This window comes from Mobula hypostoma, chromosome 4 (genome assembly GCF_963921235.1).
Source record: "Mobula hypostoma chromosome 4, sMobHyp1.1, whole genome shotgun sequence".
Classification (NCBI taxonomy): domain Eukaryota; kingdom Metazoa; phylum Chordata; class Chondrichthyes; order Myliobatiformes; family Myliobatidae; genus Mobula; species Mobula hypostoma.
Window position 1 is genome coordinate 156303064 of NC_086100.1, and position 27318 is coordinate 156330381.

The window sequence follows — 27318 nt, forward strand, 5'->3', positions numbered from 1 at the left end:
TGCCCCAGACTTTGCATGAGTGACAGAAAAGCAAACAGCACTCAATTTATTTCAGTTTAATCGCCTTCATGTAGTGACAAAGGAGAGCCCTGCTGAAGCTGTAAATGCTAATTGAAGGTTACCCATTTCATTCTGTCTTGCTTTCCTGTAATTTCGTCCTTCTGTAACACATTTTAAACATGAATGCATCTCATTGTGTAGTAATAAATCAACTGTGTATTTTCTCTTTAATGTTCTTTTGCAAATGAACTGGTTATTGCTGCCTTTGCTGGATGTTTCATAACTATATCACAAAATCAAATATGATTTGAAAAATAAGGATGGCATTCAATACATCAAATCCTCATAATTTTAACAAGGCTGTTTCATTCATAGCTCTTGGTCACTGTCTTCCAAAAATAGAAAAGAGTCTATGGCCCTCTTCACAGTGTTACCCTGGTGCCTGTAAATTCACTTCCAGTTGATAGAACTATACATACTGTATAGTTGTAACCACAAACTTCTTCAATGTTTGAATCCTTGGATCTCAAATCAATAATCATTTAGATCTCCTCTTAACTTCTATAATCCAGAACAAATGTTCCCAGAATCTTCATACTTCCCTCTTAACTATACTTTCCCAATATATACTACCATTATCCTGATTATCCTTTGCTCCACATTCTTCAAGTTACAACTGTGCTTTCTGATTTGGGACTTAATCTTCACGCTTTATTGTATTTTATCATTCACAAATATTGGTCAATTGTGTTTAATATACATCCCTAATTATTCTTGAGAGAGTGCTAGTAAGCCTCTTAGGTCTTTGTGCTGAAGGTGACCTAACCTTTGTTTAGCCAATATCTGTTTTGAACAATCAGTGCAATCCTGAAAAAAACTTGCAAGCACATGTTAAGTTTTTAACCGTATATCATTATCTAAAATAATGAAATGCCCGCTTCGCTGCAGCTGCTACTGTGCAATCAAGAATCTCCAGAGAGGAAGGCCCCAGATCCTCAGCTTTGCCTATTGCCTGTTGCCGGGACCGGGGTCGAAGTCGAAGCGCTCGGCAGAGATGGTGCTCGGTGCTCAGTGTCGGAGAGGTGGCCGGAGGCTCGGAGTTTTCAGACGGACTCGGAGTCGGACCGTGGTCAGATGCTTCCAGTGTGCTGCATCAGCAAGTTTGAGGTGCTGGAGGTTTACCGTCTGCGTGAGATGATAGGACTTTTGAGAGACTTTGAGACTTTTACCGTGCCATGGTCTATTCTTATCAAATTATGGTATTGCTTTGCACTGTTGTAACTATATGTTATAATTATACGGTTTTTGTCAGTTTTTAAGTCGGTTTGTCATGTGTTTTTCATGATACCATTCTGGAAAAACATTGTATCTGTTAACTATCTCTACATTCTTTTAGCATGCACAACAATACAGTACTGTATTCATAAAAACATATAGGAGATGGAGGAACTCAATGAGTCGGGCAGCTTCTACGGAATGAATAGACAGTGGACATTTCAGCTTAAGACCTTTCATGTGGACCAAGCACAAGTTCAAATTCTGTCGCACAGAGTAGGTTGGTGGTGGCAGGTACTGGTTGGCTCTGTTATCCAGGAGGAAACATTCCTGATAGGTACAAATAGGTTTACAAGCACCAAATGTCTGTGGTGAAAGTAAGGAAGTCAAGTTCAAGGAACTAGAAGTTGTTGAAGTGGCGGACAGCATGCGAAGTGTCACGGATTTAGGTGGGAAAGGACTGGTCGGAAAGACAAGGTGGAGTCAAGATACAAGGAGGTGAGTTCAGTGGAATAGTAGCAGACAGAAACAATGGACCTACCTTGCCAAACAATAGGCAGAAACAATAGTTCAGATTAACACAAAATATCAACAGTCCATTTCCCTCCATAGGTGCTCCCTGATCTATGTTCCTTTAGTTTCTTTGTGTGTTTCTCCATATTTCCAGCATCTGTAGTCTCTTGTTCATACTTGCTTAGTGTATTTTGGACAGCACCTTCCAGGTTTAGTATTATTTCTGACCTAAGAGAGTTAAGTTTAGTGGCTATTAGAATGACTACTGTACTCATTCCTCCCCACACCACCTCTCTTAAGCATTCAAGGAATTTTTGACATTTCAGTAATTTTTCCCATAGGTTTCTTGTTCCCATTTCACCAGTTACTTAGATTCCATTTAAGTATTTGAACTGTTGAATGATATTTTACATTAACCAGCACTATTGCCTGGCAGCCATGGGCTGCCCCGATCTGAAGTATCTGTGGAAGATCAGTGACGGGGTGCAAGTAACTCAGTTCCCAGTTAGTGGATCTCGCACAGTATCCATAGATATGACTTTGACAGCAAATACAAAATTTCCCAAAGGGAATACTTTCTATTTATTCATGGAATAGAGGCACGTCTAGCAAAGCTGCCAATGTTTCTCATCCCGTGCTGCCTTTGAGAAGACATGTTCAGCTTAAGTGCTCCTGTAATGCTGTTGGATGGGAGCTTGGCCATTTCAGAGAGCAGCTACACTTCAATTCTGGTGTTGCTAGTCTAGAATTGGATTAATGTCAGGCTAACTTAAGGAGATAAACTAGGTGAGATTTTAGAAAATCTTGCACCTTTCAGAATAATGTTATCCTTTAAATTGCTAGGTATATTACAGTTATTATATAGTGAGTTTCTAATGTATCCATGCAGCCCTTATCAGTGACAGTATATGATTCAAAGCAGGCTGAAACTGTTTAGAAGAAATTATATGTCATAGACTCAATTGCCTCCATGCAAAGAGAGGAGCCTCCCACTTACACCATCACAGAGCACGGTCAGTAGTGTAATCCACATTTGGTATTGCATATTACTGAGCACCAATATCTCCTGTTCACTTTCTCTGCAGGTACCTTGTGCTGCTTTTGAAATTTTTGATGGATGGTCAATGAGGTTCCTTGAATTTCTTTCATTTCACTTGGCACCATGTATGGGACAGATGTGCATAGAGATTCCTGGCACCACATCCCTAACACAGCAACTTCCACACTAAACGACATCTGCCACTTGAGACCAACAGATGAATCTGCCACAACCTATTCATTTTATCTTGGTACATATCATCTGAGCACTTTAAAATGCATTGTTGATGCTCTTCTGAAATAATATAGTCAGTGGTAGAGTCAATATCAGTGTAACATCTATCTGTTTTCCTAAGTGCTCTATATATGAATGTGCTTCCTTAACTGTGGAAAGTGTTAATACATTCACTTCTGACACAAAGTTGTGGGTTTCATCTCCACTTCAAGGGCCTGAGCCTATAGTCCAGGCTGACACTTCAAAGCATTACAGAGGGACGGATACATGATTAAATTTCAAATAAGTCTCGCACCTCAAATGTGGTGTAAAAGATCCAGTGACATTAATTGAAGAAGAAAGGAGATCTTCTATGTCCTGGTCAATATTTATCCCACAGATAGCAGTAATCGCTGCTGAATATATCACCACTTTTCTTCTAGAAATAGAAAGCTAGGAGAATCTCTGCTCTTCTGTCTGACAGAATTTACATCTGTCCGTTTTGCACTGTTCACGTTCAATGGCTCTCTGTATTCTGTCCATATCTCCCCCTCCCCTGCTGTCGCAGCAACTTAAATCTCACTTGTTTTTCACACTAAATCGGTCAATTGGTTTAAAATTGTCACCTGTACTGAGATACAGTGAAAAAAACTACACTGAAATACAGAGAGCAAGGCATAAGATGGATGATGGGAGTCCTTAATGATGGACGGCACCTTTCTGAGACATTGCTCCGTGAAGATGTCCTGGATATTATAGAAGCTCATGCCCATGATATAGCTGACTAAGTTTAAAACTCTCTGCAACTTATTTCAATCCTGTTCAGTAGCCCTCACACTTGCCCTGTACCAGAGAGAGATGCAAACAGCTAGGATACTTTCCACGGTACATATGTAGAAATTTGCAAGTGTCCTTGGTGACAAACAAAATCTTCTCAAACTCCTAATGAAGTATAGTCCCTGTTGTGCCTTCTTTGTAGCTGTATCAGTATGATGGGTCTAGGTTAGATCCACAGAGATATTGATGTCCAGGAACTTGAAATTGCTCACTCTTCCCATTCAGATAGAATCATAGAGAAGTACAGTACAGAAACAGGCCCTTCAGCCCATCTAGTCCATGTCAAAACCATTTAAATTGCCTAATTGCATCTACCTGCACCCGGACCATAGCTCTCCATATCCCTTCTATCCACGTGCCTACCTGAATTTCTCTTAAACATTGAAATTGAGCTCGCACGCACCACTTGTGCTGGCAGCTAGTTCCACACTCTCACAACCATCTGAGTGAAGAAGTTTCCCTTCATGTTCCCCTTAAACTTTTCATCTTTCACCCTAAACCCATGACCTCTGGTTGCAGTCTCATAGAACCTCAGTGGAAAAAGCCGGCTTGCATTTACCCTATCTATACCCCTCATAATTTTGTATACCTCTATCAAGTCTCGTCTCAGTTTTCTTTGTCCTAATACAGTCCTAATCTATTCAATCTTTCCTTATAACCCAGGTCCTCATATGGTAACCCTTTCATTCCTGGAATCATTCTCATGAATGTTCTCTGAACCCTCTCCAATATCAGTATATCCTTTCTAAAATAAGCCCAAAACTGCACACAATACTCCAAGTGTGGTCTCACGAGTGCCTCAACATTACATCCCTGCTCTTAGATTCTATATCTCTAGAAATGAATGCCAACATTGCATTCGTCTTCTTCACAACCAACTCAACCTGGAGGTTAACCTTTAGGGTATCTTGCACAAGGACTCCCAAGTCCCCTTGCATCTTTGCATTTTGAATTCTCTCCCCATTTAAATAATAGTCTGCCCATTTATTTCTTCCACCAAAGTTGCATGACCATACACTTTCCAACATTTTATTTCATTTGCCACTTCTTTGCCCATTCCCCTAAACCATCTAAGTCTCTCTGCAGGCTCTCTGTTTCCTCAACACTACCCGCTCCTCCACCTATCTTTGTATCACCAGCAAATTTAGACACAAATCCATTAATACCATAGTCCAAATCATCGACATACATTGTAAGAAGCAGCGGTCCCAACACCAACCCCTGTGGGTCTCCACTGGTTACCGGCAGCCAGCCAGAATAGGATCCCTTTGTTCCCACTCTCTGTTTTCTGCTAATCAGCCAATGCTACACCCACGCTAGTAACTTCCCTGTAAATCCATGGGCTCTTATCTTGCTAAGCAGCCTCATGTGCGGCACCTTGTCAAAGGCCTTCTGAAAATCCAAGTACACCACATCTACTGCATCTCCTTTGTCTACCCTGTTTGTAATTTCCTCAAATAATTGCAGTAGGTTTGTCAGGCAAGCTTTTCTTTTCAGGAAACCATGCTAGCTTTGGCCTATCTTGTCATGTGTCTCCAGCTACTCTATAATCTCATCCCTAACTATCGATTCCAACAACTTCCCAACCACTGATGTCAGGCTAACATGTCTATAGTTTCCTTTCTGCTGCCTCCCACCCTTCTTAAATAGTGGAGCAACATTTGCAATTTTCCAGTCATCCGGTACAACGCTAGAATCAATTGATTCTTGAAAGATCATTGTTAATGCCTTTGCAATCTCTCCAGCTACTTCCTTCAGAACCCAAGGGTGCATTCCATCAGGTCCAGGAGATTTATCCACCCTCAGACCATTAAGCTTCCTGAGCACCTTCTCAGTCATAATTTTCACTGCACAAACTTCACTTCCCTGACACTCTTGAATGTCCAGTATACTGCAGATGTTTTCCACTGTGAAGACTGATGAAAAATACACATTCAGCTCCTCTGCCATCTCTGCATCTCTCATTACAATATCTCCAGTGTCATCTTGTATTGGTCCTATATCTACCCTCGACTCTCTTTAACCCTTTATCTACTTAAAAAAGCTTTTTGTATCTTTTTTGATATTAGTCACCAGCTTCCTCTCATAATTCATCTTTTCCTTCCGATGACCTTCTTCGTTTCCTTCTGCAAGTTTTTCACAGCCCTTCAATCCTCATAGCTATTCATAGCTTTGGCTTCCTTGTATGATCTCTCTTTTGCTTTTACTTTGGCTCTGACTTTATTTATCAGCCACGGTAGTGTCCTTCTACCCTTTGAAAATTTCTTCTTATTTGTAATATATCTGTCTTGCACTTCCTTCATTTTTTGCAGAAACTCCAGCCATGGCTGCTCTGCTGTCTTTCCTACAAACGTCCCTTTTCAGTCAATTTTGGCCAGTTCCCCTCTCATGCCATTATAACTTCCTTTATTCCACTGAAATACCGACACATTGGATTTTCTTTTTTCCCTCTCAATTTCAGTGTAAACTCAATCATATTGTGATCACTGTTCCCTAAGGGTTCCTAAACCTTAAGCTCTCTTATCACCTCTGGATCATTGCATAACACCCAATCCCCTAGTGAGCTCAACAACAAGCTGTTCTAAAAAGCTATCCCTTAGACATTCTACAAATTCTCTCTCTTGAAGTCCAGTACTGACCTAGTTTTCCCAAACCACTTTCATGTTAAAATCCCCAACGATTATCATGACATTACCTTTCTGACACACATTTTCTCTCTCCTGCTGTAATTTGTAATCCACATCCCAGCTGCTGTTTGGAGGCCTGTATACAACTGCCATTAGGGTCCTTTTACCCTTGCCATTTCTTAACTCAACTCATAGAGACTCTACACCTTCCAAACCTATGTCATCCCTTTCCAATGATTTAATATTATTTCTTATACACAGAGCCACACCACCCCCTCTGCCCACTAACCTATCTTTTTGATAGGTTTTCCTCCAGGATTTCCCTGTATTTTGCTGCATTCATTTTACCATCTACCTTCAAAAGCCTTCCAGGGCCTGCTGCAGTGAAGCTTCCCACAGTATGATGCAGCCACCACCATGCTTCATGGTGGAGGTGGTATGTTTTTGATGATGTGTGATGTTTGGCTTACGCCAAACATAGCGTTTAGGCTGATGGCCAAAAAGAAAATTTTTGTTGAATCAGACCATGGAACATTCTTTCAGCTGACTTCAGAGTCTCCCACATGCCTTCTGGCAAATTCTAGCTGAGCTTTCATGTGAGATTCTTTCAACACTGGCTTTCCCTTTGCCTCTCTCCCATAAAGCTGTGACTGGCGAAGCACCCAGGCAACAGTTGTTGTATGCCCAGTCTCTCCCATCTCAACCACCTCAGCTTGTACCTCCTCCAGAATTGTCATAGGTCTCTTGGTGGCCTCCCTCACTAGTCCTCTTCTTACACAGTCACTCAGTTTTTGAGGACGGCCTGCACTAGGCAGATTTACAGCTATGCCGTATTGTTTTCATTTCTTGGTGATTGACTTAACCATACTTCAAGGAATATTCAGCGACTTGTATATTTTCTTGTATCCATCTCCAGACATGTGCTTTGCAATAACCTATTCACAGAGCTTCTTGGAGTGTTCTTTAGTCTTCATGGTGTAGTTCTTGCCAGGATACTGACTCAGCAGCAGTTGGACCTTCCAGAGACAGGTGTATTTTTACTATGGTCAATTGAAACACCTTGACTGCACACAGGTCTCCAAAAACAGATCTCCATTTAACTAATTATTTGACTTCTAAGATCAATTGGCTGCTCCAGTGATGTTTGGTGTGTTATATTAAAGGGGAGGATGAATATTTATGCAATTATTTTGTGTTTTACATTTGTAATCAATTTAGATTACTTTGTAGAGAGCTGTTTTCACTTTGACACAATAGAGTCTTTTTCTGTTGATTAGTGTCTTTTGATCTGTGATTCAATGTTGTAAAACAATAAAACATGAAAATTTCCAAGGGGGGAGGGCTGACAACTTTTTAGAGGCATTGTATCTTTTGGGGCTCCAGCAATTTCTGCACTTGCCTCCCACAGGGTTCAAGGGAAAACCTTGTTAGGCCTCAGGGTAGCAAAACACCTCCTCTTCTGTAATCTGTACAGGATCCATGAAGTTGATGCCACTTTGCCTTACTTCTATAGACCAAAAAATTCATCCAATTCATCAATGAATACTGGTGTGTGTTCCCTTGAAGTCCACAATCAGTTCTTTGGTCTTACTGAGAGAACAGGAGTGAGATATATCATCTAGTTGAGTGCAAGGTTGTTGCTGCGACACACTCAACTAGCCGATATATCTCACTCCTGCTTGTCCACTCATCATCATCTGAAATTCTGCCAACTATAGTTGTATGGTCAGCAAATTTATAGATGGCATTTGAGCTGTGCCGAGCCATACAGTCATTGGTGTAGACAGTAGAGCAGTGGTCAAAGCACACATCCCTGTGGTGTCCACTGTAGAATGTCAGTGAGATGGAGATCCGCACAGATTGTGGTCTTCCGGTTAGGAAGTCGAGAATCCAATTGCAGAGGGAGATACCTAAGCCCAGGTTCTGGAGCTTTTCGATCAGAACTGTAGGAATGATGGTGTTAAACGCTGAGCTATAGTCAATAAACAGTGTCTCGTACCCATGGGTTAAAGAACCAGCAGAAATGGGAAACACCTTGGAGTCCAGTATTGCTATTAACTAATAATATTTATTAGTAACTATGCAAGACAGTAATATAAATGCAGATAAATCAAACAATGATTGTATATAAGTAAGTATATCAGTAAGTGTGGAAATATATGAAAATCAAGCTTCTTCAAGTCTAGGGGTAAATAGATACAGTCTTACGATGATGAGTAAAGTTTAGTTCGTTTAGTTATATAGATAGATAGATTTGAGTCTTCAGGTGAGCTGACACCGTCGATCTTCCCAATGTCCTCCGAAATCCTTTAGAAGTCACCGACTACAACCACAACAAAAGGGGACCGTTCTTCTGTGGTGGATCTATCAAGCCAGGCGAGGATTGGACACAGAAATAACTCCCCACCAGTCACATCTTCTTTACACTGCGAGAGCCACTGATCGATCCTCCAAAACCCACTTTTTCTGTGGGCACAACAGAGCTCATTCAGTGTCCAAAATGTGTCTCAGGTCTATCATCTGACCTTCTATTTATTTCCCCGTAGTGAGTACCAACTGTCATTCAAACAGCTCCTCCCTTCTCTGTCTGTAAGAACGTACAAGCAGGCAATGACCTTGTAGAAAGTATAAACAAACTGTAAGCAGTCTTCGTCTCTCTCGCTCTCTTAAAAACAAGATGTCGGTGTTAAATAAATCTCTCTCCCTCTTTTCAAAGGCACAGTTCATAGGGGTAATCCAGGACCCCGTCACAACAGCTCCAGACGGAGGTGTCTGAATATTCCAGGTAATCCAAGGCCGCGTGAAGAGCCAGTGAAATCGCATCTGCCGTAGACCTATAATGGAGTTGGCAAATTGCAGTGGGTCCAGGTCCTTGCTGAGACCTGTGCTCTGTCTGAATCGTTTTGCCTATGATCTGCTGCAAAGAAGTTTTTCGTTGTATCTGTATCTCACTGTACTTTTGTATGACAATAAACCTGACTTCTGTCCTCTCCCTTCAGCTGTCTGGGTTCGAAATCTCTCTAGGTTCCCCGTAATTCTCTCGCCAAACCTCTTCACCTATTCAACTCCCCCCGTTGTTTCTTTTTCATCACCCATACACGGCGTTATCTCGGTTTCTGTCACCACAGTCGCTACCTAAACTGATTAACGTTCCCGTCGTTCTCTGTTTTATCTCCCACAGAGGACAGCGGACTGCTTCCGCGTCCTACGGCTCTGCAACACGTTGCCTTGACAATTGCCATGGTGACCGGACGCCAGGCAGAAGGACTGCAGAAGCTGGCCGGGGATCGCACTGTGGGTGGCTGAGAGTGTTGTTTCCTGGGCTGCGGACACAGGCTCGGATCCGAGCAAACAAGCAACTTTTGAGTGCAGGTCATTTTTATTTTGTTAGCAGGAACGGTTTATTTGCAAAGCGCTCGGAGACTCTGCAAAAATCACTTTTCCTGAATTAGTAATAGATATGAAATGCATGCTGAATACTGTTTTATGAGGCTGCACATACACTCGGGAAAAGGTACAAAATGAATGACCAAGAATGATAATTTTTGAACGGTGCTAACCGGGGAGATAAGCACTACCGATTGTTTTGAACAGAAATAATGTATACTTAATCGGGTAACATGGCTAGCTTCACACTTCCGTGTTGATTTCAGGAGATTCTGTCCTCACCAGCGGGATTGGAATTTGTTGTCCCTAATTAATGGTGGTGAGCTACGTTTTGTGCGTGGGGTGGGGGGCTGCAGTCCTTTTGGTGAAGCTTTCCAACAGTTAGGTAACAAATTCAAGGATTTAGAGATAGTGTTTCCAAAGAAGGCAACTTTTTTCCAAGTTAGGATGGAGTGTGACTTGGTGAGGAACTTTCAAGTAATGGCATTTCCCTCTTTCTGCTCCTCAGTGGATTTGTGTGGTGGAGCAGATTAATACTTATGGTAGCTGACAAGGTTCGAATTGGGTGTTGAACTTAATGTAACACAGGAACAGGTCCTTTGGCACATGATTTCTGTGCCATATCCCATCTGTACGTGTATGATCCATTCCCTTCATTTCTTGCCTATTTGTCTGCCTATCTAAAAGCCCCTTGAATGCCTCTATCATTTCTGCTTCCACTATCCCATCCCCAGCCCCACAGCAGTGTATTCCAGGCACCTACCACTTGTCTTGCACATCTCCTTTAAACTTTCACTCTCTCATCTTAAAGCTATGTGTTTTAATTTTTCACTTTTCTACCCTGATAAAGATTCTGTCTGCCCCATCTGTGCCTCTCATAATTTTATAAACCTCTCAGGACTTCTCTCAGCCTCTAACAATCCAGAGAAAATAATCTAAATTTGTCTAATTGTGCCTTAGAGCTCATACACTAATTAAGGGCAAACCTCTTCTGCACTCTTTCCAAAGCCTCCACATCCTTCCTGTTATGGGCCATCAGGGATGACCAGAATTTTGGTTAGACCATGTATGCCCAAAACAAAGTTTAAACAGCTGCAATATGACTTCCTCGCTCTTATGCTCAATGCCTTGACTCTTGAAGGCAAGCATGCCATATGCCCACTTGGGAGTTTAAAACTGCACTCATCCAAGCAAGTGGAGAGTACTCTATCATGCTCCAAACTTGTGCTATGTAGGCAGTGGGAAATCTTTAGTGTACAGGAGCTGAGTTACTCTCTGGGGGATATCCAGCCTCGGACCTGCTCTTATAAGCTAAATGTTTATCTGCTTGGACTAATCTGGTCATTGGTGACCCCCAGAAATTCATCCCAGTTGCAAACAGTGACATTATGTGATGGAATTTTCCACCGTTTAGTGCATGGATGGAGCTGAACTCTTGTAATATACTGGTGAGTAAAAAGTAAAATTAAAATTGCCATAGATATGTGAAAATTAATGCCAGCTTTCTGTGTGTGATAACAAAAGAATGGGAAAAAGTGAATATCAACCAGGGTAAAGGCGAATATTTTGTCAGGGCATTGTGGAGATATCTAAGTTCACTGAGCCCTACTGAGCAACAAATTAAAAGGAGTATGCTGAATCAGTCACATTTTGTACATTTTTCCCTTTTTTTTTATTTGCTTCAGAGGATCCCAATATTGTACTTTTGCGATATCATTCGCGGTCACTGAGTGATGATGGGCCATGTGGTTTAATTTTACTCCTTTGTCTTATGATGGTGTGCTGACTGTGGTTATAGAGAGAATACACAATAGGTGAGGTAGGGTCTGTTTATCCCATAGAGAGGGTGTATATGTATGTGTGTATATATATATATATATATATATATATGCAGGTGATGGGGCAAATTTGTAGCCATTGGGGTGAGTTGCAGTGCAATCAAAGCGAGAAGTACCAAATACTGGTCTTAAGGTGTTATATTTAAATGCACGCAGCAAAAGGAATAAAGTGGATGATCTTGTCGTACAGCTACAGATTGACAGGTATGATATTGTAGCCATCACTGAGACGTGGTTAAAGGATGCATGTCTCTGGGAGCTGAACGTCCAAGGATACACGGTGTATCGGAAGGATAGGAAGGTAGGCAGAGGGGGAGGCGTGGCTTTATTGGCAAGAAATGATATCAAATCATTAGAAAGAGGTGATATAGGATCAGAAGGTGCAGAATCTTTATGGGTTGAGCTAAGAAATAGCGGGAGTAAAAGGACCCTGATGGCAGTTATTTATAGGCCTCCAAACAGCTGCAGTGATATGGACTACAAATTACAACAGGAAATAGAAGGGGCTTGTCAGAAGGGCAGTGTTATGATAATTGTGGAAGATTTTAACATGCAAGTGGATTGGGAAAATCAGGTCGGCACTGGATCTTAAGAGAGAGAATTTGTAGAATGTCTACGAGATGGCTTTTTAGAACAGCTTGTTGTTGAGCCCACTAGGGGATCGGCTGTACTGGATTGGGTATTGTGTAATGAACCGGAGGTCATTAGAGAGATTGAGGTGAAGGAACCCTTAGGAGGCAGTGATCATAACATGATTGAGTTCACTGTGAAATTTGAAAAAGAGAAGCCGAAATCTGATGTGTCGGTATTTCAGTGGAGTAAAGGAAATTACAGTAGCATGAGAGAGGAACTGGCCAAAGTTGACTGGAAAGGGACATTGGCGGGAAAGACGGCAGAGCAGCAGTGGCTGGAGTTTATGCCAGAAGTGAGGAATGTGTAAGACAGGTATATTCCAAAAAAGAAGAAATTCCCGAATGGAAAAAGGATGCAACCGTGGTTGACAAGAGAAGTCAAAGCCAAAGTTAAAGCAAAGGAGAGGGCATACAAGGAAGCAAAAATTAGTGGGAAGACAGAGGATTGGGAAGTTTTTAAAAGCTTACAAAAGGAAACCAAGAAGGTCATTAAGAGGAAAAAGATGAACTATGAAAGGAAGCTAGCAAATAATATCAGAGGATACTAAAAGCTTTTTCAAGTATATAAAGAGTAAAAGACAGGTGAGAGTAGATATAGGACCAATAGAAAATGATGCTGGAGAATTTGTAATGGGAGATAAGGAGATGGCAGAGGAACTGAACGAATATTTTACATCAGTCTTCACTGAGGAAGACATCAGCAGTATACCGGACACTCAAGGTTGGCAGGGAAGGGAAGTGTGCGCAGTCACAATTACGACAGAGAAAGTACTCAGGAAGCTGAATAGTCTAAAGGTAGATAAATCTCCTGGACCAGATGGAATGTACCCTCATGTTCTGAAGGAAGTAGCTGTGGAGATTGCGGAGGCATTAGCGATGATCTTTCAAAAGTTGATGGATTCTGGCATGGTTCCGGAGGACTGGAAGATTGCAAATGTCACTCCACTATTTAAGAAGGGGGCAAGGAAGCAAAAAGGAAATTATAGACCTGTTAGCTTGACGTCGGTGGTTGGGAAGTTGTTGGAGTCGATTGTCAAGGATGAGGTTACGAAGTACCTGGAGCCATATGACAAGATAGGCAGAACTCAGCATGGTTTCCTTAAAGGAAAATCCTGCCTGACAAACCTATTACAATTTTTTGAGGAAATTACAAGTAGGCTAGACAAGGGAGGTGCAGTTGATGTTGTATATTTGGATTTTCAGAAGGCCTTTGACAAGGTGCCACACATGAGGCTACTTAACAAGAGCCCATGGAATTATGGGAAAGTTACATACGTGGATAGAGCGTTGGCTGATTGGCAGGAAACAAAGTTAGAAGAAAAGGATCCTATTCTGGTTGGCTGCTAGTTACCAGTGGTGTTACACAGGGGTCTGTGTTGGGGCTGCTTCTTTTTATGTTGTACATCAACGATTATGGAATAGATGGCTTTGTGGCTAAGTTTGCTGATGATACGAAGATTGGTGGAGGGGCCGGCAGAGACTTGGATAGATTGGAAGAATGGGTGAAGAAGTGGCAAATGAAATACAATGTTGGAAAGTGTATGGTTGTGCACTTTGGCAGAAGAAATAAACGGGCAGACTATTATTTAAATGGGGGAGAGAATTCAAAGTTCTAAGATGCAATGGGACTTGGGAGTCTTCGTGCAGGATACCCTCAAGGTTAACCTCCAGGTTGAGTCGGTGGTGAAGAAAGTGAATGCATTGTTGGCATTCATTTCTCGAGGAATAGAGTATAGGAGCAGGGATGTGATGTTGAGGCTCTATAAGGCGCTGGTGAGACCTCACTTGGAGTACTGTGGGCAGTTTTGGTCCCCTTATTTACGAAAGGATGTGCTGACATTTGAGAGGGTACAGAGAAGATTCACTAGAATGATTCCGGGAATGAGAGGGTTAACATATGAGGACCGTTTGTCCACTCTTGGACTGTATTCCTTGGAGTTTAGAAGAATGAGGGGAGAGCTCATAGAAACATTTCGAATGTTGAAAGGCATGGACAGAGTGGATGTGGCAAAGATGTTTCCCATGATGGGGGAGTCTAGTACGAGAGGGCATGACTTAAGGATTGAAGGGCGCCTATTCAGAACAGAGATGCGAAGAAATTTTTTTTCCCACCAGAGGGTGGTAAATCTATGGAATTTGTTGCCACGGGCAGCAGTGGAGGCCAAGTCATTGGGTGTATTTAAGGCAGAGATCGATAGTCATCAAAAGTTATGGTGAGAAGGCAGGGGAGTGGGCCTAAATGGGAGAATGGATCAGCTCATGATAAAATGGCGGAGCAGACTCGATGGGCCGAATGGCCTACTTCTGCTCCTTTGTCTTATGGTCTAAATGCAGATGACTCATTTCACAGATGTTTCAATGTACATGTGATAAAATTAATGTGTATCTGAATCTCAGACACTAGGCTTGACTTGTTACTTGGCCACAGAAGACCACAACTGGCAAACCCTGGGAAAATACTCTGAGGATGATTATTATTAGTTCATGTTACGTCCAATGTAGTGGCATAACTAAAGAATGGATTGTAGCTTTGAGGTGAGTTACACTGAAAGCATTATACTCCTACTCAGCATATTAACACTTTCCCTTTCTCATTTTATTTTAGTGTGGAATACATCATTTCAACATAATTGATCAGAAGTGAATCCCTTTCTCAGAACATGGGCATCTATGCGAGTAGCTTCCACAGGTCTGGAGGACAGGTTCTCCTGGAGTCTACTGAACCCTCTCAGGCAAACTGGATCACAGCACATGCAGAGGCATGTCAGTGTAAGTGGCATCTCATAGTTTCCTGGGAACAGTGATGTGACTAAAATCATTTACATGTGTTACTGTGCACGATGCCATTTTAAAATCAAATCACTTTGCAAAGAAGGTGCAAATTATTTAGCACCTAGCTAGATGGCTGATTAACTTTTGTTATCTAACTTACCAGTGGAAATTTGTTTTACATGCTGGGTTATATTGTAACTAGGTCTCATTAAATTAAGTAACAACATATGTTATAAAAGGAGCAAAAGAACCATTCAGTGTGGAAGCAAGCCGCTGTATAGTTAATCTGGATGTAAATGCCCACAAATGTTAGATACTATTACATTTTCATTACCTTCAAGTCTTTCTTCTTATTGCAGTTAATCAACACACAACATTCTACTTCATCACATGGGATAATTCTGTACTGTGCCTGACATTTATATGGCTATATTTAAAACACATTTTGGAATTGTAGAATGACAGATACTGATGGAACCTGGTTGTAAATTATAAGTTTTTCTGTACATTATGAAAGATTATATATATATATATATATATACACACACACACACATATACATACATATACATACACATACACACACATATATATAGAAATCTGATAGAAGAAACAGAAAATGTTGTAAACATGTTCTGAGTCAATGTGAGTCAAGCAGCACTAGCGGAATGAGAAATATTTCCTTATCAGAACATTCCCTGCATCCTGGTTGGGCCAAGGTACATGCAAGAAGCAATAGTTCATTCATAGGAATCTGGAAGTTGAAATGTGTTACAGTATTAAGAGGACAAAGTACATGTTTCTTGCTCATCCATTGTTTAATTGGCAGCCCCTTTACATGAATCAATATGTTGTGCATTCAAGTGTCACTCATAAATTCTTTGGCACATAAAAACTATGCCAACTCTGAAGAGCTACACTGTTACAGGTTTTAAAATGGTTTTTAAACAGTGGTAAAATATTATATGTAATAAGCTTCAAACAAAAATCTGGAGAGTTCATCTGTATCTATTCCAAACCCAATTTCACTAAAACAGATAATACTGCCATTCCCTCAATTCTATAAACAGGACCTGTCTACATGCAAATTGATTGCCTATTTCTAACTTCATAACACAGATGACTCTTCCAAAGTATTCCATTAGCTATTTGGAATATCCCAAAACTAGGGAATGTGGCTTTCAAATGAAAGATCTTGCTTTTTAGTTTTATATTTTAATAGAGTAAATGTTATATTCTAGTAAGAGCACTCAAAGAAATTAAATTGTGAAGGGTAGAACTACTTCTTTGACATTAATATTGTATTTCAATGGAGAAATAGTCAGATGCATGGAGCCGACAGAAATCCAAGATCACATATCCCATTACAAAGAACTGAACAGTCCCTAAACTGTGCCCTTCACCTTAATCTGGCTGCCAGAGTCAGGAGGCACACTGAGAATATGTGCCATAAACCAACAAGAGAGATTGAATAAACAATCACTCGTCCTAGGAACTGTTTCTGGCAGCTGTACCGGGTGAGTGTTATCAATACCAGAGCAGAATCCAGAATAGAAGCTTTTCTTTACAGGGTCAATTGAAACTGTGAGGATATTGTGCCTACCAGCATGTTATGTAAGGCAATACTGTATTACAAGTGCATCAGTTGGTTAGGTACTGTTGAGACTGACATAAGCACAACCAGCAAGTAGATCAGAGAAATTACGCAGCTGGACAGGAGGAAGACATCAAGCCTCCAGCAACAAAACGAATACTGGAGAAACTCAGTGGACCATGGTGCAACTATGATGGATATAGCCAGTCAACATTTCAGCTCGAGACCCTTCATCAGGACTGGAAAGAAAGAGGGGTATAAAAAGGTGGCGGGGGGGAGGGGAAGGGTTGGAGAAAGAGCTGACAAGTGTCTAAGAGGAGAGGACAGTGGACCATAGAATATTCCATCTTATTCGGCCCTTTGACATTTCCACCTATCACCTGCCACCTTCTTCCATCATTCCCATCTCCCCCTCCCTCACCTGTCTATCACACTCCTCACCTTGATCCACCAGCCCTTTCTCCCAGCTTTTCTCCTGGCTATGCTTCCTCTTTCTTTCCAGTCCTGATGAAGTGTCTCAGCCCAAAATATTGGCTGTCCATCTCCCTCCATACATGCTCCTTGATCCACTGAGTTCCTCCAGTTCCTTCATGTGTTCCTCCAGATTTCAACCATCTGTGATCTCTCGTGTGGGCATCAGACCTGTTTGAGTTTTTAAAAGAGCTAACAAGTTAGCCTCAATGTACTGCTTTTCCTTTTTTTGAAATACATATACAATTTCCATTGGAACAAAAATGCCTATCAGTTTCTCTTCATTCTTTTGCTTATCATTTTACATCTGGCTCCCATCTGCAATCAGTTACTCTACACCATGACTTCGAACATTTATATTTATTTTCTGCTCTAAGGTCAATCCCAGCCCATCTGAAATGATTAAATAATCTCAAACTCAGATTCCTGAGTTCTAACTTCCATAACCTACCATTATCCGTCACTTCCCATTTCAATGATAACTAACGCAAACAACAGGAATTCTGCAGATGCTGGAAATTCTCAGCAACACACATCAAAGTTGCTGGTGAACGTAGCAGGCCAGGCAGCATCTCTAGGAAGAGGTGCAGTGACGAAGGGTCTCGGCCTGAAACGTCAACTGTACCTCTTCCTAGAGATGCTGCCTGGCCTGCTGCTGCTGCGTCCACCAGCAACTTTTATGTGTGTTGCTTCAATGATAACTAATTTTTTTTTTAAAAACTCGGCCCTTCTCTTCAAATCTTTTCATGGCCTCTTGCTCCATTTTTCAAATCTCCAATGCCAAAACAGTATAGAAATTTGCCCTTCTCCATGTTGGCCTCCCTTGTAGTTAATTATTGGACTATGAGCAACTGTACATTCAGCTTTGGATTGTTCAGCTTTGGATTCCACTCCCTCAAACCTCTCCACTTCTCATGGCCTCACACTTGGAGTATTGTGTGCAATTTTGGTTACCCTATTATGGGAAAGATGCCATTAAGCCAGAAAGAGTGCAGAAAACTTATATAATCAGAGTTATACATTACAGAAAATAGTCCTTTGGCTCAACTTGTCCATGCCGATTGTGTTGTTACCCAGCAAGCTAGTCCCATCTGCCCACATTTGGCCCATAGCCCACTAATCCTTTCTTATCTATATATTTGTATAGATAGCATTTAAATGCTGCTATTGTGCCTATGTATACACTATTTCTGGCAGCTCATTTGAAATACGTACCATCCTACCCGATATTCCTTTTAGGTTTCTTGCCTCTGATCTTAAACCTATGGCTTCTTTGTATAAAAGGCTATATCCTTTCACCCTGCCTATGCCCCTCATAATTTTATGTACCTCTATCAGGTTACCCCTCAGTCTCCCATATTCCTTGTCCCATTATGCAAATTTCCTTGGAACATAGAAGATTGGGAGGAAATTTGATAATTATGTGGAGTATAGATATGGAAAATGCAAGCAGGCCGTTTCCACTGAGGTTGGGAGGTACTACCACTAGAGGTCATGGTTTAAGGGTGAAAGGTGACAAGTTTAAGGGGAACATGAGGGGAGACTTCTTCACTCAGAGGGTCGTGAGAGTGTGGAATGAGCTGCCAGCACAAGTGGTGCACCTGAGATCGATTTCAATGTATAAAGGAAGTTTGGATAGGTACATGAATGGTATCAGTATGGAGGGCTATGGTCCCATCAGTGCAAGTTGATGGGACTAGGCAGTTCAAATGGCTCAGCTTGAACTCGATGGGCTGAAGGACCTGTTCCTGTGCTATGCTTTGCTATGACTCTATCTTCTCATGACTAGAGGGCCAGAGTTAAAGGGAGAGACTGGGCCACAACTTTATTCCTTGGAAAATAGGACACTGAACAGTGACCAACAGAGATTTACCAAGTCATAAAGGGCGTAAATAAAGTGTCATTCCCCCTGGAAAAGGCAATCAAAGACTAGAGAGCATAGACTTGAGATAAGGAGGGAAAGATGTAAAAGGAAACTGAGGGTCAACTTTGAGCAGAGACCAACCAGCGATCAGAAGCAAGGGCAAGTGAAGCAGCCATTGTTGTAGTGGACAGTGTTAAAGTGGTTATTTGAGCCTTTAGCTCTTTCAAGGCTTCAGAGAGGAGAGCCTTGTGTGAGAGAAGGCAAAAAAGCCACGGGTAGATGTTTTTTTCCAGTTTATTTATTGTTCCCTGCACTGCTAGAACAGTAGGAATGCCAGGCAGCATAGATGAATGCTCCTCTTTTGGGATGTGAGAAGACAGGGAGAACTCCGGTGTCCCTGACAACTTCACCTGCAAAAAGTGCGTCCAGCTGAAGCTTCTAACTCTCCACATTGAGGAGCTGGAGCTGGATGAACTCTGAATCATTCCCAGATTGAGGGGGTGACAGACTGGACAGAGAGGTAGGACACAAGGTGCAGGACACAAGAGACTGAGTGACAGTCAGGAAGGGAAAAGGGGTTAAAGAGCCAGTGCAGAGAATGCCTATGGCCATCTCCCCCACCCCCAATAACAGGTACACACTTTGGAATGACGTAGCACAGGAAAGTCACAGCAGTCCGATCTATGGCACCGTCTGGCTCTGTGACTCACAATGGAAGGAGGGAGAAAAGGCGACCTATGGTGTTAGGAGATTTGTTAGGAGAACAGGAAGGAAGTTCTGTGGACAAGAATGACATTCCCAGATAGTATGTTGCCTCCCACATGCCAGGGTCCGGGACATCTGGATTGAGTTGCCAGCATTCTTAAGTGAGCAGCCAGAGGTCATGATCCACGAATGATACAGCTAGGAAGAGTGATGAGGTTCTGCAAAGTAAGTTCAGTGAGTTAGGCGCTAAGTTAAAGAACAGGACCTCCAGGGTTGTGAGCTTAGGATTGCTACCTGTGCCACCTACTAGTGAGGCCAGAAATAGAAAGATCATACAGTTTAACATGTGGCTAAGGAGTTGGTGTAGGAGGGAGGGTGTCAGATTTTTGGACATTTGATTTCTCTTCCAGGGAAGGTGGGACCTGTACAGAAGAGATGGTTTGTATCTGAACTGGAGAGGAACTAATAACTTAGTGGGAATGTTTGATAGTACTGCATGGTGGGGTTTAAACTAAAGTTGCACGGGGTTGGGATCCAGAGTGCCAGGACAGATAGTGGAGAGGTTGCAGAGACGGATATTGTTAAGACATCAGACAAAGTCAGAAATCGAAAGGTTGAGCATGATGCGAACAACATTCTGAGTTGTGTATATTTCAATGCAAGGAGTATTGTAGGAAAGGCAGATGAGCTCAAAGCATGGATCAACACAAGGACAGATGATGTTGTGGCCATTAGTGAAACATGGTGGAGGAGGGGCAGCACTGGCAGCTCATTATTCTGGGATTCCGTTGTTTTAGACTGTACAGAGCAGGAGGGGAAAACGTCATGGCAGTGCTCAATCGGGACAGACTGGAGAACTCGTCTAGTGATGCTTTATGGGCAGACCTGTGGAATAAGAAACCTATGACCACGTTAATGGGGCTATATTATAGACCAACCAACAGATCAAGAGGAACAAATTTATTGGGACATCGCAGACTGTTACAAGAAACATAAGATTGTTATAATAAGTGATGTTAACTTTGCACATATTGACTGGAACTCCTATACTGTAAAAGTATTAGATGGGTTGGAGTTTGTCACGTGTTCAGTAAAGTTTCCTTAATCAGTACATAGAAGTCCCAATGAGAAACTGTGTGGTACTTGATCTGCTATTAGAGAATGAGACAGGGCAGGTTACAGAAGTTCGTGTAGGGGAGTCTTTACATCTAGTGATCATAATGCCATTAGTTTCAAAGTAAATATGAAAAAAGTTAGGTCTGGTCCGCAGGTTGAAATTCTGTATTTGAGAAAGGATCTCACAAGTGAGGATTGGGGCAGCCAGTTTTCTGCAAAGGTGTACTTGGTAAGTGAGAGGACTTCAAAACTGAAATTTTGAGAGTACAAAGCGTGTATTTGCCTATCAGAATAAAAGATAAAGATAACAGGTTTAGGGAACCTTGGTTTTCAAGAGATATTGAGACCCTGGTTAATAAAAAAAAGTGCATAGCAGATATTGGCAGATAGGAACAAATGAGACACTTATAAAACACTTACAAGAAATGCAAGAGAACACTTAAAAAAGATATCAGGAGGGCTAAAAGAAGGCATGAGGCTGCCCTAGCAGACAAGGTAAAGGAGAATCCTAAGGGATTCTGCAGATGTGTTAAGAACAAAAGAATGTAATGGACAAAATTGGTCCTGTGGAGGTTCCGGAGAATTGGAGGACAGCTAATATACTTATACTTTATTGTCGCCAAACAATTGATACTAAGCGTACAATCATCACAGCGATATTTGATTCTGCTCTTCCACTGTTTAAAAAAAAAGGCTCTAAAAATAAACCAGGAAATTATAGGCCAGTGAGCCTGACATCAATGGTGTGAAAATTGTTGGAAGGTATTCTAAGAGACCGGATTTATGAGTACAATATTTGTATTGACAAGGATTGAATAGGGATAGTCAGCATGGTTTTGCGCATGGTAGGTCATGTCCAATCAATCTTACAGAGTATTTCAAGGAAATCATCAGGAAAGTTGATGAAGGCAAGGCAGTGGATGTTGTCTACCTGGACTTTCACAAGGCATTTGACGATGTCCAGCATGAGCAGCTGGTCAAGAAGGTTCAGTGGCTTGGCATTCAAGATGAGATCATAAATAGAATTAGACATTGGTTTTGTGGGAGAAGCCAGAGGGAGGTAGTAAAGGGTTTCCTCTCTGCCTGAGGCCTGTGACTAGTGGTGTGCTACAGGGATCGGTGCTGGGTTCCTTGTTGTTTATTGTCTATATCAATGGTGCTGTGGTGAACTGGATCAGCAAATTTGTAGATGACACCAAGACTGGGGGTGTGTTGAGCAGTGAGGAAGACTAGCAGAGTTTGCAGAGGGATCTGCATCAGCTGAAAAAATGGGCTGAAAAATGGTAGATGGAATTTAAAGCAGACAAGTATGAGTTGTTGCACTTCGGTAGGACCAACCAGGGTGGTTCTTACACAGTGAGCAGCCGGACACTGAGGTGTGTGGTAGAACAAAGAGATTTGGGAATATATGGTCCATAGTTCATTTAGTGTGGCATCACTGGTAGGTAGGATCATAAAGAAAGCTTTTGGCACATTGGCCTTCATAAATCAGAATTGTGTACAGGGGATGGGACGTTATGTTGAAATTGTATAAGACATTGGTGAGGCCTAATTTGGAGTATCGTGTGCAGTTTTGGTCACCTACTTACATGAAAGATGTAAATAAAGCTGAAAGAGTTCAGAGAAAATTTACAAAGATGTTGGCAGATCTGGAGGACCTAAGTTATAAGGAAAGATTGGATAGGTTCAGACTTTATTCCTTGGAATTTAGAAGATTGAGGGGAGACTTGGTAGAGGTATACAAAATTATGAGAGCTATAGATGGGATAAATGCAAGCAGGAATTTTCCTCTGAGGTTGTGTGGGGCTACAAGAGGTCATGGGTTAAGGGTGAAATGTGAAAAGTTTAAGGGGAACATGATGAGAGACTTCTTCACTTAGAGGATCGAGAGAGTGTGAATGGTAAAGGTTTGGAGGGCTATGGCCCAGGTGTAGGTCAATGGGAGAAGGCAGTTTAAATGTGTTGGCATGGTCCAGATGAACCAAAGGGCCTGCTCCTGTGCTTTACTTTTATATGACTATGATTCTAACTTCTTCACCCAGAGAGTGGTGCATTTATGGAAGGAGCTGCCAGGGAAAGAGCAGGAAGTGTATTTAACAGAGATTTGAGCAGGTACTTGGGTAAGGAAGGTTTAGAGGGGTATTGGCCAAATACAGGCAAATGGGACCTGCTTATTGGTCAGAATGAATGAGTTGGGGCTGAAGAGCCTGTTTTCATGTTCTATGAGTCTATGACTGTACAATTCTCGTTCTTTCTTTAAGATTCAGTGTAAAACCGGCATCTTTACCAGGTTTTTGATGATCAGTATTAATATACCTATATATAAAACTCAGTGAATTTTGTTCACTGACATTACTGTGATTCGCCTTGAGTCATTTTATAGCTTTAAAGATACTATATTGCAAATTATTAGAAAATTAATCACGGATGAGAAAAGCTATGAAGGAAATGTGTAGAATTAACAAGATGCACTTTATAAAGATGAACCACTATAGACCTTTCTAAGTTAGACTGACATGGAACATGAAAGCTGCATCAAACCAATATCTCTCTGGAACACTATTTGACAATGTAATTGTTAACCATTTGGCACTATGGACTAAAATTTAGATAGCTGTATTTGAATAATATGGTTTACATTTGCATATTCCGGAAGGATTCCATCAGGAAGTCAGCAATCTGAGTGCCCCATGTCAAAATGTAGAACAGTTAAAGGGATTATATTCAAAACATATCCATAATTTTAATGCTCAAATCAGTGACAGACCATAAAAGAGACAGCTCAGTGACAGAAATTAATGCATTTTTGCTTCAGTATTTGCACATGAGCCTAGACAAAATCTTGGTTGTTATTTTCAGAGCAGCACAGCTGAACCAAATTCTCTGCTTGGACTATACAACACCACAGAAGCTGCCTGATAAAAGTCAGGAAGCTGAGACTTTATTCCTTGGAGCAGAGGTGTCAAAGGTGATTTTATAGAGTGTATACATCTTAAGGGACATAAGTAGGATGAATACACTCAGTCTATTTCTCAAGGTTGAGAAATCAAGAACTAGAGGGCATAGATTTAAGGTGAGAGGTGAAATATATAGAAACTCGAAGGACAACCTTTTTACATGAACAGTGGTATGTGTGTGGAATGAGCTGCTCGAGGAAGTGATTGAGTCAGGTTCAATAATGACTTTTGAAAGACAGTAGGATAAATATATGGAGAGGAAAGCTTTAGAAGTTTATGGGACATGCTTGAATGGGCATCTTAGTCAGCATGGACTAGTTGGACCAAAGGTCCCATTTCCGTGCTGTGTATCTCTATAACGCAATGACTAAGATTCATGCATTTATCCTTTAAGGTATCATGAAGGAAGAACCCCAAAAGAGAAGTGAAAATGAGGTTAATATTTAAGGAAACATTCCATCAAGTTTGTGAATGATTTTTAACTTGCTTTAGCAAACTGCTGTGTTGGTTAAGAAGTATCGTTAATTAAACTGTATTCTGACAGGTACTTAACAGGAAATGATTTCAGCTGCAAATCAATTTCCACACTGGAATTAGAGCTTGCATTTCCTCTGCTGAGGATCAGACCTCCATCACATTACCCTTCTCAATATCTGCAGCCTCCTCTGGTCAACTCACTCACAAGAATTCTACATTGCTCAATTCAAGAACTGGTTGCCTTGTCACACTCCTGCATAAAGTGTGTATAAGGCTAATTTACTGCATTATAAATGTTATATAGATGAAAATCATTGTAAACGGCCAATATTTCAGTGACCTTACACCTACAGTATTTATGAAAAGTAAACCAATTGTTTCTTTCCTCATAAATTGAAATTTATTATGTCTATAAAAAGTTAAAAAACTATTAATACCGTATTACAATTTTTATATTAATAAAATTAAATGATTTTATAATTCTGTAGGTGATCTGCCAACAAAATTCACCACAATTCATCACTATTGGAATTCCAATAAATTATAACTTTGATTCATTTAGCATCTTTAATGAAGTAAAACATTTCAAGTTGGCTTCTTGGTTCTAATCAAACAAAATTCCTAGCTGATCCGCAGGGGGAGATATGAAGCATCTCACGGAAATAAAGGATTAGGTAGAGAATTCCAGAGAATGGATCTCAGCCATTAAAGGAGCAATGAAAATATGTTGGAAAAAGTAAGAAAAAGAGTAACAAAGATATCAATTTGTGAGGAAACCAGATAGAGACAAAGGAAGATGTTCTGGTTTTCAGAGCAGGAATGATGTTAGTGATTTTAAAACTATGATAACGGAGAATGTTTTGGTACATTCTGCTATAGAAACCACAAAATGTCAAGAGAGTAATTTCAAAATGTTAGTTTATGGTTGTACCTTTATAGAATAATGAGCTTTGGTTATCAATCACACAACAAACACTGGTTATTTTTAATTCATTTTCAGCCTGATAGAAGCACATCTTGAGAGAATAAGTACAGGATGAAAATAAATTATTTTGAACAAACGTAACTGTGGTGTGAATGCACTGTGTGCCCTGTAGCAGCACAGAGTGATGAAGAAGCTTGAGATGAGCTGGTCCAGCATCTAATCTGCTCATGGGACTTATAACCATGCCTCTAATTAACACTTGCAAGAGTGTTTCATGTCAGATAGTTTCATATCATATGCACATTAAGATAGTACAAGTGAAAAGCAGTAACAAAATGTAGAACGCAAACACGAGGAAATCTGCAGATGCTGGAAATTCAAGCAACACACACAAAAAATGCTGGTGAACGCAGCAGGCCAGGCAGCATCTATAGGAAGAGGTGCAGTCCACGTTTCGGGCCGAGACCCTTCGTCCTGACGCATTCACCAGCAATTTTTGTGTGTGTTGTAACAAAATGGTGTCACAGTTACAATTACAGAAAGAGCGCAGTACAGGTAAATAGTAAGATGCAAAAGGCACAATGAGGTAGATTGTGAACAGGCTGTTAAAAGAAATACTCAATATCTTTGAGTTGCATTTATACTTCCCTCAGAAAGACATTCCACATTCTCCAATGATATTGAAGGCAGCCATTTGGCCCATCAAGTCTACGCCATCTCACAGAGCAGTCCCATTCCTGCATAAATATCCTGCCTAGTTTCCCAACAACTACTCCAAATTCTACCCATGGCCTACACACCAGGGATGGTGCAGTAACTGATTATCAACCAACACACCCACCTTTGCATGTGGGATGTGGCCAGAGCACCCAGTGGGAAGCTGACATAGTCACAGTCAGAGCATGCAAACTCCACGTGGATAGCAGCAAAGATTAGATTCTGATTGCAGGCACTGTGCAGCAACAGCTTGATCAGCTGTACCACTGCGCAGCATTGAATGTATCCATCTAATTGATTAGAATAGATTCACCATCCTATATTTAGTCAAATGCTGCTGGATTCCCCACTGGTTCTTTTGCCTATCACTCATAGACTGGACCTTCTGGTAACGGAGTTATGGTGTTAGACAACATGAAAACAGGCCCTTCATCCCAACTCGTCCATGCAGACCAAGTTAATTACTTAAGCTAGCACCATTTGCCAGCATTTGGCCCATTTCCCTCTGAATTTTTCCAATCCATTTACCTTTCTAAATGTCTTTTAAACATAATTATACCTGCCTCTGCCAATTCTTCTGGCAGCTCGTTCCATGTGCCTACCACCATCTGCATGAAAAATTTGTCCCCCCAGATCACCTTTAAACCTTTCTCCATCCAACTTAAACCTATGCCCTTTAGTTTTAGACTCCCCTAAAATGGGAAAAAGACTGTGACCATTCACTTTATTTATGCTGCTCATGTCTTGAGAAACCTCGAATAGGTCATCCCTCAGTTACCTGTGCTCCAAGAAAAAATGCCCCAGCCTATCCAGTCTCTCCTTCTAACTCAAGTCCCTCCAGTCCTGGGACTGTCCTTTGAATCTTTTCTGCAAGCTTTCCAGCTGAATGCTCCCTCCAAACTTATTCACCGTTCTATCGTATAATTCAATCTGATGTGTGCATTTCTTCATTTTGAGTCATCATCAGACCATATGTTGCCAGTTTATTAATGTGAAAAAAGGAACAGTGGTTCTGGTACTGACACACACTGAAAAACAACTGTTCATTGCTCCACTGCCTGTTGTCCTGAGGTAGATGCATTCCATTCAGGGATGCACGCAGAAAAGTTTTGTAAAGAAAGTTCAAGTTTGTGATCAACAGACTACTGTCATTGGGTGTAACTGAAATCACAATTAACACTGAGCTAATAGGTGGTTTCATGGGCATGCATGACTTATGTGATGAGGGGGTGACCCACATCCATCATACTCTGAATGTCATCTCAAAATTCAGCCTGGCAGGGTCTGGATATGATCTTAAAATGTGCACTCACTGGTCCAGAGGCAGGAGTGATGACACCAAGCCCAGCGAGTCTCTAT

The 27318-nt window shown here is 41.2% G+C and overlaps 2 long non-coding RNA genes across 2 annotated transcripts in view; both read left to right on the forward strand.

Annotated features, from left to right (window-relative positions):
- The first annotated feature begins 9101 nt into the window (after positions 1–9101).
- Positions 9102–9725, forward strand: LOC134344956 (uncharacterized). The gene is made up of 3 exons (XR_010017572.1): positions 9102–9142; positions 9221–9289; positions 9686–9725. It is a non-coding gene; the product is annotated as an uncharacterized LOC134344956 (long non-coding RNA).
- A 49-nt stretch (positions 9726–9774) lies between these two features.
- LOC134344957 (uncharacterized) overlaps positions 9775–27318 on the forward strand; it is a 169732-nt gene continuing 152188 nt past the window's right edge. Inside the window, exons 1-2 of the long non-coding RNA XR_010017573.1 lie at positions 9775–9876; positions 14967–15130. This is a non-coding gene — a long non-coding RNA (uncharacterized LOC134344957). The remainder of the gene's footprint in view (positions 9877–14966; positions 15131–27318) is intronic.